Genomic DNA, 14,054 nt, shown 5'->3' with positions numbered 1-14,054 from the left:
AAGTAAATCTCTAGAGACAGAAAACAAATTACTATTTTCCAGGGGTCAGAAGGAGGACAGATTGGGTAGCAGCTCATTAGCAGGTAAAGGATTTCCTTTTAGGATGATGTAAATAATTTGGAAGTAAGAGGTGGTAGTTGCTCAAAAATGTGTACATACTAAATGTCAATAAATTATACACTTGAAATAGTTAATTTTATATTATGGGAATTCTACCTCAATTAAAAATTATCTTATACAATGTATTTCCTCAGGAGAATGATCTTTCTTTCCACAGTGTGTCTGTAGCCTGTGATTCATATCTTTCCACAGTCAGAAACTACCTGGGGTCTTGGAAACCACATTATGTGCATATACTCCAGCCACACTGTCCACTAGCTCCTAGTCCTGTTAGTGGTGAACAGTTGCTGTGTTACTGGCAGCATATCCATTCAGGTCCTTAGCAACATGAATTTCTGCCTCTTCAGAAAAAAGAACTCAACTGAAGGACATAAAGCATAAAAAGAAACTGAGGGAAGTTACACATCAGAGGTGGATGTCTATTACAAAGCTTTGAAGCAGGAAAGAATGGAAAATGCACTAGGAAGAGATCCAAGTGGGGGACCTGAAGAACAAATGAGGCCATTAATTAATCCAGGGACATTATAGGCTGGCCCACCACCGGCATGTGGTTCACTCTTTTCCATGATTCTTCCCTTAGCATAGGCAGCTTGCATGCATAGTGCCCTTTTTACCATCTGGGAATGACCATAGGGAGTGTGTTTAAGAAGTTGTAAACATGCTTTTTTCTGAGGCTATCTCTCCTTTCCCAGTGGAGTGATATAAAATGGTCATATTTAGCATTTTGTCTCTTAATGTGCATGGCTCAGGCCACTCACCTAAAACTTGAGATTTTATTGGAAGCCCTTTTTGCTTCTCCTTGGTGGCTGCCTGCATTTAGTTAACACTTAAATGTTAACAGCTGTGGATGAGTGAGAGCTTATCTCTCCCTGGCTTCAGCTGGTAAGATATTAATTTTAGAGAAGCAACCTGATAAATCTTCAACCATCCCCTGATGGTCTGACATTGGTGGTGGATGGGTGGCAAGAACCGTTTTCTGATTCACTCATGCCTGCTTGACTACCTATGAAAGACCCACTGGCCATTTACAGCTCTAGGTTACTTTTCCTCTGCTATCTTCACAGAAACTCAGTAATCAGCGATGCCTCCTCAGTATTTACAAGGTCTTCTAAATCTTTCTCTGCTCTAATCCAGAACTCAGCACATAATATTCATGGGTAGCTATATTTCAACAAAGGAAAATTAGCATTTTCTGAATAGCATATGTGCAGGTGTCTTGCTCAGGTGAATTGACAGCAACTCTGCAAGATATGGGTAGTACCATGTGAAGAGCAGAAAGCCAGGATCAGGTAAGTGAGTGATTCACCTTCAATTGCACAGCTTGTAAGTGGCTTCATCCTTATCATCCAGCCCAAAGCCAGGTCTCAATGTGTCATTTAGAAAAACTGTGTGAGTCACAAAATCATGTGTCCAGACCAAATCCAGACTTACTTCTCTCGACTGTGATGATCCCTTTTCTGGAGCAATGGGTGAAAACATGCTCCCAGTCATCTTTCTCTCATACACACATGCTGTAGGTACTTCACACCTATGAAGACAGACTCTTTTTCCTAAAACCTCTCATCCATAGGCGTTTAGAGGGAATTGTTTACCCACAAGTCACAGAAGGCAACTTTATAGATGGCATCATAAAAAAAAAAAAAAAAAAAAAAAAAAAAAAAAAAAAAGTCATCTGGAGGAGAACCTGCTGATTCCAAATTTAAAGAAATGGCAGTATGGAAAGAAGTTATTGCCCAGCAGTGTGGAGAAAAGAGGATATTATAAAGCAGGGGAACAAGAGGCAACACAGGTAATGGACCAAAAACTTAGGAAAAGGGTCAGTGGTTCCTTAGCAGGGTGAATGCATGCCTAACATGACGTGATGTGGCCACTCTACGTTTAGGAATAAACCATGAGAAATAAAGACAATTTCACAGACTACAGACATAAAGAAATGTTTGTGATAGTCTTATGCATAATGGTACAAAACCAGTAGATCCCCAAATGCCCATCCACAGGAGAAGTGTGAACAAACTGTGGCACATTAACATCATGGCATGTCTGTGGCCTTAGGGTGGCCAGGGAGAGATTGGTATAGGAGACAGGAGGTTACATTTTTATGAGTTTTGTCATATTTATGGCCTTGAAGTGGATAAAATAGTCACATTGAGAAAACCAGGAGTTTCTTTATTTACATGTGTGCAGTTTATTGTATGCAAAGCCAACATCAAATAACTTGTTTTTAAACAAAGAATAATGTTTTCTTTTTAAAGAAAGAATAATAATTCTCAGCTGAGAGTAAGAATGGACAGCAACATAAGGGTTGGAAATGAAAGAGGAAGGGTTAGGACAGCCACGTGGAGAGGTAAAGCAAGTCTCAGGGGACACATTGGCTGTGGAAGCCTCTGTCTGAGCCTCTCAACTCCACTATTGGATGGCAAAGTAAGCTCATCTGTAAGGTGTAGATTTTCTCACAACATAGCTGTTGCAGCAAGCAGAGCATGTAGTTGGAGGACTGCTACCCTTTTTCTCATATGAATCCTATAATTCTGTTCTCGCTGGATACCTACCTGGAACCAAATTGATCTCAGCTGCCAGATAAAGGAGACACTCACATCCTTGGAATCTAGTTCTGGTGTCCACTAATGGACACAGGATTGTGTAGGAGCACAGCTCATAAGTGGTAGAAAAAAGACTGCAAAGTAAACAAGGTTACACAGCATTCAGGCCAGCCAGCCCAGGCCATGTGAACTTGGCTCAGCACTCACAGCCCTCAGTGTCCCTATGTGAGAAAGAAGCCATTACAACCACCAATTTCAACACCCTTTCCAGGTTTTCACAGGCCCAGACAAGTTTTAATTCTGCTGACCTTAAATTCTGCTGTCATTCTGGATCTGACACATCTTTAGTACTAGAGACTGGAGTCAGAGTCTGCAACTCAATTTCTCCTACTTGTGCAGAAGGATATGTCTCATGACTTCAGCCTCCAGTTGTGGCTGATGCACACAGAACTTGGCTAACAGCCCTTAATGGTTTTTGCTTTTACCTCTAACCAAACTTTACCAACATGTCTCTGGTGTGAAAGCCATCACTACCCTCCTTTCTGTTTGACTTTCCAGAGGCTATCTCAGAACACATTTCATTCTCAAAGACAAGCTACTATAGATTTGGGCAGCTTTGGGTTGATATTTAGGAACACTGTGGCTTGAGTAGGGAGGTTACTTCCTGCTCAGATTCCATTTGACTCTACAATGAGTGTTAACATGACCCTGAGCTCAGACAAAGTACATGCCTGAGAAAAAGATTCACATAGTCCTCCCTCCAGCACACCAAGTGAGCACCTAATACAGTACCTAGTGGCCCAGAAATTTTACAGGTCAAAATGACCTTCCTGTCCCCATGTCTGCTTTCTGCTATTTCTCCCTTCATGAAGAATTTTACATACCCTCAGAGACAGAGAAAATGTTGAAGTGCTAATATGAACATTCTGGTTCCATCTAGTAGAGAAATTAGTTTTACATTATCTCTCCAAGACAAAGATAAGAGAAAAAAATATTAGCACAATGTCTGTAGTTGCATGGTCTGCATGCAAGTGGAGGGAGAGCATCTGGATGCCCATGCAGCAGCAAGGAACAAGAAGGTGAAGATTTCTTCAAAGGGATCAGGGAAGCTCAGGGACTGTGCCATTCCAGCATCATTCTTAATTACATACAGGTAAACATGAGTGTACAGAAGCTTTTAAAAAGGAGAAAATGAAGGACAAATATGATCAAACAGAAGCGATTGCCATGATAGTCCCAGGAAACTATAAAATGTTGCTTACACAAAAAAATAACAAAATATAGGAGGATGAGAAAATTTACAAATTTTAAAAGAAATCTGGAATTTCTCTTAATATTTATGATTCTAACTCTAAAAAAAGAAATAAAATTAAGAAACATTATTAAGAAATATTTTTGAAAGCATATGTAATTTTTAAAAATTTCATTAAAATAAGGTTAGCTCTCTGGGGATTGATCTCAGAGTTGCAGTATCCAAATAGCACTTAAAATTTAAAGAAAGAACTGAAAACATGTAAGGAGACACATAATAAAATTTTACAACAATGTCCAGAGTTTATAAAAACTTTGCTTTTTAAGAAGAAAGATTTAACAGCAACATAGATGAAAAAGACTCATATCTAAGACCATTAGTGTAAGCTTTCAAAACATCAACACACACACACACACACGCACACACACACACGCACATATCCCAAAACAGATAAAACAAGTCATCTGCAAACACATACACATCAGAATTACATCTAAGGAAACAACTATTTTTAATGAGCACTACAAAAAAAGATACTATTTCTTTCAATTCTGAAGGAAAAAGTGCATTTGACTCAGTATTCTGTCTCTGTCAAATTTTTAATGAAATTTGAAGGAAAATAAAAGACATTTAAGAATAAGAGAAAGAAATAATAAGATATGGAACTCAGGAAGCTCTGAAACAAACCCAGAGAGGCAGTTATGGGAGCTCTGAGAATGACAGCTCCACCACAAGCCTAGGGAGATGTTGCTTGGATGGGAACAGGAAAAAGAGAAGCTCCCAACAGTGACTTTTCAGATGGGATGTTTGAAATGTTGGAAGATGTTAAAGATGTAATGAAAGGAGACAATGTATTTTAAAAAAGAAAGAAAGAAAGAAAAGCAATTAGAAACTCCAAGAAAATAGAAAGCTAATGAAAAATATCTATATAGCCATAGAATATTAAAATATGTAGGTAAATTCATACTGCCAATATTCTCCCTACCAGAGTAAAGTCAAAAGATCCTATTGTATTGGATCAATAAAATCTATATCTAAATATATATTCTTTACAGTTACCTAGAGCTACAAATGAAAACTAAAAATGAAACTAACATCATGCTATTTCTACCATGGGCTGAGGGTAGAGGACAGGTATGGATTCTAAGCAGCTCAGCCCTCCTCTGTTGCCTCTATTATTAACACGTAATTCAGGGAACTATAGTGAAACACATAGTATGATGTGTCTTTCTATGTAATTCCTTCCTATTTCCAAAAGAAGATGTATGTGGAATAATTTGGGGCGTCAGAGAGTTCACAAAGTGTCTCTGTTCCAGTTGTAATGGTTTCAGGTCTAATTAAACACCACATATTAATCTTGACCCTATTTACACACCCTCAAACAAGTCACAAGTAGTCACAGCATCCAGTTAAGAGACTCAAGGTCTCTCCAAATCAGATCCACCTGTAGGCATCAGCAAGGGCAGCAACAGGCACAGCCATAGAGGTTTCTGCAGGGTGCATCATGAAGCCCAGTGCATAACCATAGACCAACTGCCCAGTCAGAAAGAAAACATTATTGGAGGACACCAGTGCTAGAGACATCAGCCACAATTCAGGTGCAGCCAGAAAGGGGTGCAGTATGTTACTGCCAGGAGGTAGAACGCAGAAGCCAGGGCCAGAGAAAATGAGGGGGAGGGTGGCAGGATCATGGGCAGACCCATACCCTGTAGGGTACATCTCAGCACCCTCCAGGACACCCTGGAGGGACAGAGAGGACACCATCCTTTGGTAAGTTGAGGCTCTCTCAGGCTGAAGCAGTGGGGTCTGGAAGGAGACTAAAGCTAATCTCAGAAAAGTGGATCCAGGTTTCAACTTGGCCACTAGAGATTGCGGGCCCCAGAATATCACTAATTGAATGGCCTTTACCATTCTCCCTGAGGCTGCAAAGGCTGAGGTTAGTCTCCGATTAGCCTGGCCCCTTGAGGCCTTAATAAAGACTTACTGGAAATCTAAACAACCTTAGCAGGTTATTTATAATGATCTTCAATAAAGCGTAGTTATCCAACATTGAAAATAAAAACAAAAATTAGCAAGAGTAAACTAGTTGGGTACATAGGATGGCTGGTCCTAAAGGACTATTAGGCAGCAGTTGATAAAGAATTAATATTTCATGAATGCTCACTGTGTCTCCATGGCCCACCTAAGCTTTTGTTAACCACTCCCACTTAACCTTTGCAGGAGTCCCAATGTCAGGTCCTCACAGAATCTGTTTTACAAGTAAGCGGTCACATGAATCTGCCTAGAATCACACATCTGAGTAGTGGGGGATCACATATAAGCAGGCACAAGTGGTGTCAGGAGAGATGCAGATGTCATAATGTTACATAGAAAGGAGGAGTTAATGTGCACATGCTGTAAGGGCCACACAAGGTGTGGGTCACCACCACATGTTCCAGCTCCACAACTGGTCAGCCTGCACTTTTCTTTTTTTTACATGATTCTCCTCACCAGAGGAAGGGAGTGCAAGGAGTGTGCTCAAAAAGCACTGTTATGTAGCAGGAATATGATAAAAGCAAAACAGACAAAATATTAGAAATAAACAACACAATGACAGATTGGTTTGTCTTTAAATGGCAGGCTTGCATGTGTCTTCTTCTGAGACTGTCCCCTCCATTTTCCAAAATAGATATAAATTCAGTTGATGAGTCAGGCTGTGGGAGCAAGTGTGGGGTTCAGAAGAAGCTGCCATCCAACCCTGGTCCCTGATGTGGGGTCTTTGCTGGTGTCTGCCCCCTCCCTGGGGTCAGAAATTTTCCCAGTGTCAGGGCTGTGTCATCCCTGTGCCCACTCCATGCCTTTATCTCTACCTGAGGAGTTAGGGAAACTGAATAGGTAAGATGGTCCCACAGCTCATAGGTGAATGTACCTGTCAGTCAGTGACTTTCAGCTTATCATGACTCCATGAAAGCCCAGTTTCTCTCATTGTCCTTGGTCTCTGGGAACTGTGGAGGCCACCTTTTTTGATGTTTCTCTGAATGTGATTGTATGGGAAAAGTTTTGTGTGACTCTGAGTCTCAACTTCCTTTCAAACAGGCATGAGCAGCCATGCTGACCAGAAAAGGCTGTAATGCCAGGACCACTTAAATATCTTTTTGTCTTTTGCCCTGTATTTAATCTGGAAGGAGTGACCAATAACTCATAATTACTATCATGGGATATCCCCAATTATGGTGTTTTTGTTGTCCCTCAAATCAAGTCACCAACACCTGCTCTGGTGACATGACACCCTTGTCTCCAGCCCAAGATGTGTCCCTCCCAGTGAACTCCAAATGCAGAAGGACAGCCACAGATTCACTGGAGCTATTCCCAAGCCTCAGATCCTTGGCCTCAGTGATCTTGCTTACAAAGAGTAAAGACCTTGACCTACTGATTGATGAAGGGCTATCTCTTTAACTAGTATGACTACCTGGTCCTGGTCCTTTTCAGAAATTAGCTACCCAAACACAAGAAGACTATGGCCCTTGAGACACTCGTCTGATGACTGAGGTCTTTCCACACACCCAGAGGTAACTTTGGAGTTGCCTGACTCTTTCAGGAAGTTGGGATCTCCTCCTTGCACTGCGGTTCTTTTGCTCTGCCCTTCTGGTCTTGCTCCAAGTGCTGATGAAGGGCTGTTTTGAGCTGCTGATAAACAGCAAACCAGTTGCAGACTTACTTAGCAGTTGCTTCCTCTCCAAGTTCTCCCAGTCCACAACAACAAAACTTTTAGCCTTGCTTTCACTCCTTGAGTCACAGGAGTCAAAGAGGGCTATCTGAGAGTAGCCCATTTCATTGAGAAAGGGAGCAGAAACCCAGGCTAGCTTCTCTGCCATCAGCAGATACAGCACTTGGTGCCCTGGTGAATTGGATAATAGAATGTTTCCTGAGAATGTACTTGGGTATGCAGAGAGTAGTCAGGACACTCAGGCAGCACCACCCTAAACTGTACTGATCCCAAGCCAGGCCATTTGTGCAGCTGCACTTGCATGTCCCTTTGGGCAAGACCTTCCTGTGTCTAGTGGGACAGTATGCTCAAGGCCACACTGAGTACTTACAGAGTCAGGGCCTGCAGAAATGCATCCTTCCCCCTTGCCATACAAAGCCACTATACAGTCAGCATCTTAGACCTTGGTTGCCCCCAAGCCAGATCCACACAGCAGAAAATGCAGTAGTCTGTTTCCTGAGGTGATCCTGAGCTCCATCCCAGGATGACAGCACAATCACTAAGAGAGCCAGATAAGTGGAAGAAATAGAGAAATCTGTAAAATAAGAGGAGCCTGCAATTCACATTTTTTGGAATACATGATTAAATTATGTGCTTAATAAAATTAGATGTATGAGTATTTATAATGTTTACCTCTAAAAATACATTTTATTATGTGTATTTAATGTGTGCAACATGATATGAGATACATATTGACATTTAAAAGGTTACTATACTGAAGCAAATTAACATACTTGTAATCTCTCATAATTACTACTATAGTTTGGATATTTGATGTTGCAAAGTATCTGTTGAAATTTGATCCAGAGTTTTGGAGGTAGGATTAAGGGTGAGAAGATTGGGTTATGGAAGTGGGATCCTCTATGAAGAGCATGGTGCCACTTTTGTGGTAATGAGGAAATTCTTGCTTTATTAGCTTTTGAGAGCTTATGAGAGGCAGCAACAACAAAATAGCCTGACATCACCCTGTACTCTGTTGCATATAAGTGAGATTATGTAATATTTATCTTTCTGTGTCTGGCTTATTCCACTTAGCATAATTTCCTTGAAGCTCCTCCACGTTGTGAAAAGTGGCAAGGTCTTATTTTTTAGGGCCAAATAGTATTTCATTGTTTTGGAAACAGGTTGTTTTCATATCTTAGCTACTGTAAATAATGCTGCAATGAACATTAGAGTGCAGATATCTCTATAAGATAGTGATGCATTGTTTTGTTATATGCATAAAAAAAGATTTGCTTGGGGCACTGGTAGCTCTATTTTAATTTTGCAGAGACCTTCATATCAATTTTCATAATGGCTGTAACAATCTACATTGCCACCAACAACATACAAGAATTTCATTTTCTCTACACCCTAGCTAATATTTGTGATCTTTTGAGTTTTTGATAATAGCCATTGCAATGTGAGTTAGGTAATGTCTCATACTACATTTGATTTATATGTAACTGATGGTATAATGCTTAATATTTTGTCACATACTTGTTGCCCACTTTTTTTGTATGTTTCTTGGAAAAATTTCTATTCTGAGCTTTTGCTCATTTTTAATGTGTTTATTTGTTTTTCTACTATTGAGATTTACAAGTTCTTCATACACTGTGACTCACCATTTACTAATTTTTTTTTACTTTCATTCTTTCTTGTAGTCTACATTTAAATTTTTAGCAATTACTGTTTTGCTCTAGTGACAAGATTTAATTCCTTTGTATTATTTTTGTTGGTGTAGCTTCTGTAGTATGTTTCTGTTTCTTTCTTTTTACTTGTTAAAAGAAAAAGAAAAAAGAAGAAAGAGAGAAAGAAAGAAAAAAGAATTTTAAAGAAAGAATAAAGGAGAGGAAGAAAGAGGAAGAGGAAGAGGGAGAGAGAATGGGGGTGTTGCTTTATTGCCTGGGCTAGAATGAAATCTAAAATGGGTATGCCTATAATTGTGCTTAATAAAACATACATGAAAAAAAAATGAGGGAAGAAAATAACAAACAAGCAGCCAAGCGATATTTCATTTAAACCTGTAAATATGTGTGAAGTGGTACTGATAAGCATGTATATTTTGTGTATTTAAAGTGGACAGTTTTACACATGTTAATTAAGTTTCCTTGTTCCAGATCTGAGTTCAAATCCTGGATATAGTTGTTAATTTTCTGTCTCATTGATCTGTCTAATACTGATGTTGAAGTCTCCCAATATTATTGTGTGCGAGTCTAAGTCTCTTTATAAGTCTTATATATCTGGGTATTCCTGTATTGGGTGTGTATATATTTAGGATCTTTAGCTCTTCTTGTTGCACTGATTTTTATATCATTATTTAATATCTTTCTTTGATTCTTTTGATCTTTGTTGCTTTAAAGTCTATTTTATCAGAGGCAAAAACTGCAACTCCTGCTTGTTATTTATTTATTTATTTTTGCTCTCCATTTGGTTGGTAAACCTTTCTCCATCCCTTTGTTTTGAGTCTTTGTGTATCCTTGCATGTGAGATGGGACTGGATGCAGCATAAAGATGAGTTTTGGCTTTTTTTTTTTTTTTTTTTTTTTTTTTTTTCCTGTCTGTGTCTTTTGATTGGGGAATTTAGTTGATTTAAACTTAGAGCTAATAATAATATATGTGAATTTAATACTACCATTTAATATTAGCTGGCTGTTCTTCCCATTAGTCGATATAAATTCTTGATTATGTTGATGTTCTTTACTTTTTGGTATTTTTTAGAAAGGCTGATACTTGTTGTTGCTTTTTATGTGTAGTGGTTCTTTCAGAAGCTCTTGTAAAGCTGGCCTAGTGGTGATGAAATATCTGAGTGCTTGCTTGTTCACAAAAGATTTTATTTTTCCTTCACTTATGAACCTTAGTTTGGCTGGATGTAAAATTCTAGGTTGAAAGTTCTTTTCTTTATGGGTGTTGAATATTGGCCCCCACTCTGTTCTGGCTTGTAGGGTTTCTGCTGAGAGATCTGCTGTGAGTCTGATAGGCTTCCCTTTATGGGTAACCTGATTTTTCTGTCTGGCTGCCCTCAGTATTTTCTTCTTCATTTCAACCCTGGTGAATCTGGTGGTCATTATGTTCCTTGAGGTGGTCTTCTTGAGGAATATCTTTGTGGTGTTCTCTGTATTACCTGGAGTTGAATATTGTCCTGCCTTGCTAGGTTGAGAAAGTTTTTCCTGAATAAAATCCTGAAGTGTATTTTCCAGCTTGGATTGAGTCCCTTTGTCACATTCAGGTACACCTATCAAACTTAGATTAGGTCTTTTCACATAGCTCCATATTTCTTGGAGACGTTGCTCATTTTTATTAATCCTTTTTTCTCTAATATTGTTTTCTCATTTTAATTCATTAAGTTGGCCTTTGACCTCTGATATCTTTTCTTCTGCTTGAACAATTCAGCTATTAAAACTTGTGCATAGTTTGCAAAGTTCTCATATTGTGTTTTTTTCAACTCCATTAATACACTTATATTCCTCTCTAAATTGTATATTCTTGTTAACATTTCATCAAACCTTTTTTCAAAGTTCTTAGTTTCTTTGCACTGGGCTAGAACAAGTTCTTTTAACTCACAAAAGTTTCCTATCATCCACCTTTTGAAGCCTGCTTCTGTTAATGGAGCACACTCATTCTCTATCAGGCCTTGTTCTGTTGCTGATGTGGAACTGTGATCCCCTGTAGAGGTTGAGGCATTCTGATTTTGGGTATTCTCAGCCATTTTAGGCTGTTTTTTCCTTCGTTATAGATTTATCCATCTGTGTTCTTTATAATTACCATCTTTATAATTGGATTTCTGAGTGGACATCCAACTTGTTGATTTTCAGTGCTAAAATCTGAGCAACCCACTGGCTGGCCAAAACAGCAGAATTAAGATTGATGGTGATTTTCTGACTGTGCACCAAGAACTGCCACATCAAGTCAGTGGCAAAACTGCCTCACTGGCCACTAGAGTCATGCTGTCAACCAATGGGGCTCCTCTGCTGCAAATCTCCTGGTGCATAAGCAACGAAATTTCACCTGAAAGTGTGCATCCTCTCATTCTCTGCTTTCACTGGGAGCTACAATCCCAAGCTGCTAATGATCAGGCATTTTGGATCTCTCTCTACTCTTTCTTTTTCTTTCTTTCTTTCTTTCTTTCTTTCTTTCTTTTTTCTTCTTTCTTTCCTTTTTTTGATGACTATTGTTATTCAAATAAAATATTTTATATTTAATAATAAACTTTCAAGCTTTTAATTACTTTTGACATATAAAAAAGTAAACACTCTTGTCTGTTATTTCCTTCAAATTAAGTTTTTGATGTCACATTTTATATTGATTCATATTGTGTCTTCCTTAAAAATTTGTTGTTGACAAGTTTTTTTCTAAATGATTTAAATTTCTTCTATTATTATTATTATTATTACTACCTATTTTTCCTTACTGACTTTAGAGTCCCCTTTATTTCTTGACATTGAGAGTTTGATTATTACTTGTCTTGGAGTAGTTTTATTGGGTGTTAATTTTTTTGCAGTCTGTGACTTTTCTGAACCTGTATATTTATAACTTTTTCAAATTTTGGAAGGTCATTATTATTCATTTGAATATGGACTCTATACCTTCCTGTTGCTAAGGTCTGTCTTAAACATTACAAATGTTTGAATTTACTCCTGAGAGGTGACATGTCTTGAAAGTGTTCTTCATATTTAGCATTTTTTCTGTGTTTTTTTTTTTTCCTTTTTGTGCATTTCCTAGTAGCTTGTTAAAATTTTCTTTTTTTTCTCCCTCACTTTGTGCTTCCCTCCCTGCCTCCCTCCTTTTCTCTCTGAGCAACCCACTGGCTGAAACTTGCTTTGTGGCCTACCATAAGGCCCAATCTAGTGAGAGCATGAAGAATGACCTTTATGCACTTCAGAAGAATGTGTAATCATCTCATGGAGTGGAGTGTTTTACAGATTTCTGATAATTTTAGTTTGTTTACAGTGCTGTAAATAAACTAAAAAGGTCCTGCTGTTCAGGACCTTTTTTTTTTTTTTTAAATGAACATTGTTTATTTGTTTCATCCCTTGCTAAAAGTAGGACGCTAAAAATATTAGCTATTATACAGAACTGAAAAACTGCTCATATCTATATTTATTTCATAAATCCTAAGAATCTGCTATTTAGTTTAGTATTAGTAATAGTTTATTATATCTTCTTGGTGAATTAAACATTTTTGATATTTGCTTATTTTTTAGTTCTATTTTGTTTACTTAATTATTTGGTTATTAATTCTTTGGTTATTAATATTTGGTTATTAATATTTGGTTAATTAATATTTGGTTATTATTATTTGGTTATTATTTCCTATCCATTTTAATATATCTAAAAAAGTCATTCTGCTAATCCACATCTTTTAACTAGAGTTAACTTATTTGCATTTGAAATAATTACTGAGAATAAATAATTTGGTTTGCTATTTAGGGTACCATTTTGATGCTACATTTCTCTTCAGTATGTCTTCATAGTTATTTTCTTAGTTGTCATCCAGGGTATTATAATTAATATCTTAAAATTATAATAATATGGTATGGATTATAAACACCTAGTGTTGACATTGTACAAAATATTTTTCCATACTATTCTTTCCATCTTCCTATGCTTTTATGTCAAAAATTGCTTGTTTTACAATATGTACTAACAGCACACATATATAATTATTGTTTTATGGTTTGTCACCTATTTATTTCCTTATATTGATTCAGAATCTCAGTTATACAGTCTAAACATGGTTCACTATACAGTGGAGCTCTCAGGATTAAGAAATCTTCCCACCTCAGTCTCCCACATAGCTGGGAGCTGAGGTACTTGCCACCACCCTTGGCTAACCTTATTTTCTGGAAGGACAGTATCACAATATGTTTCCCTAGCTGTTCTCAAACCTTTGGGCTTAAGGAATCCTACCAGCTTGTTCAGGATCATGGATGTGAGATAGTGTTTTTGACCTCTTCTTTTTTAAATCTAGCAGCAGAATAAAGTCACAGAAACCTTAAATACAATAATATTGGCTTTTATATTTTCTGGTGAATGAAAGCTTAGTAAGCAAAAAATTAAATAAATATTTGCAGAAGAGACAGAAAACCGAGGGATTGTATCACTATGAGGCAGGTTTTGATGTTTTTATGAACAAAGAAAAGATTGCATTCCCAGTAAGAGAAGAGTGTGCTTTGTAGTCTTGGAGAAAGCACTTGTTGACATGGCTTATAACCTTGACCCAGGACTAACAAGTAGCCTAAGAGTAGCTGTACATAGTCTCAGTTCTCAGCCTAAACAGTATACAGAAAAAGAAAAAAAGAAAAAAGAAAAAGGAAAGAAATAGTTTACTGGAACACACTGAAGCCCTATGAGTGAAAGAATTTCAATTTCCAGGCTTCAGTTGCTCCTGTCTCACCAACGCATAACAAGGTAGGCA

The sequence above is a fragment of the Saimiri boliviensis genome, chromosome Y (genome assembly GCF_048565385.1).
Source record: "Saimiri boliviensis isolate mSaiBol1 chromosome Y, mSaiBol1.pri, whole genome shotgun sequence".
Classification (NCBI taxonomy): Eukaryota; Metazoa; Chordata; class Mammalia; order Primates; family Cebidae; genus Saimiri; species Saimiri boliviensis.
Note: the sequence above shows the minus strand (reverse complement) of the source record.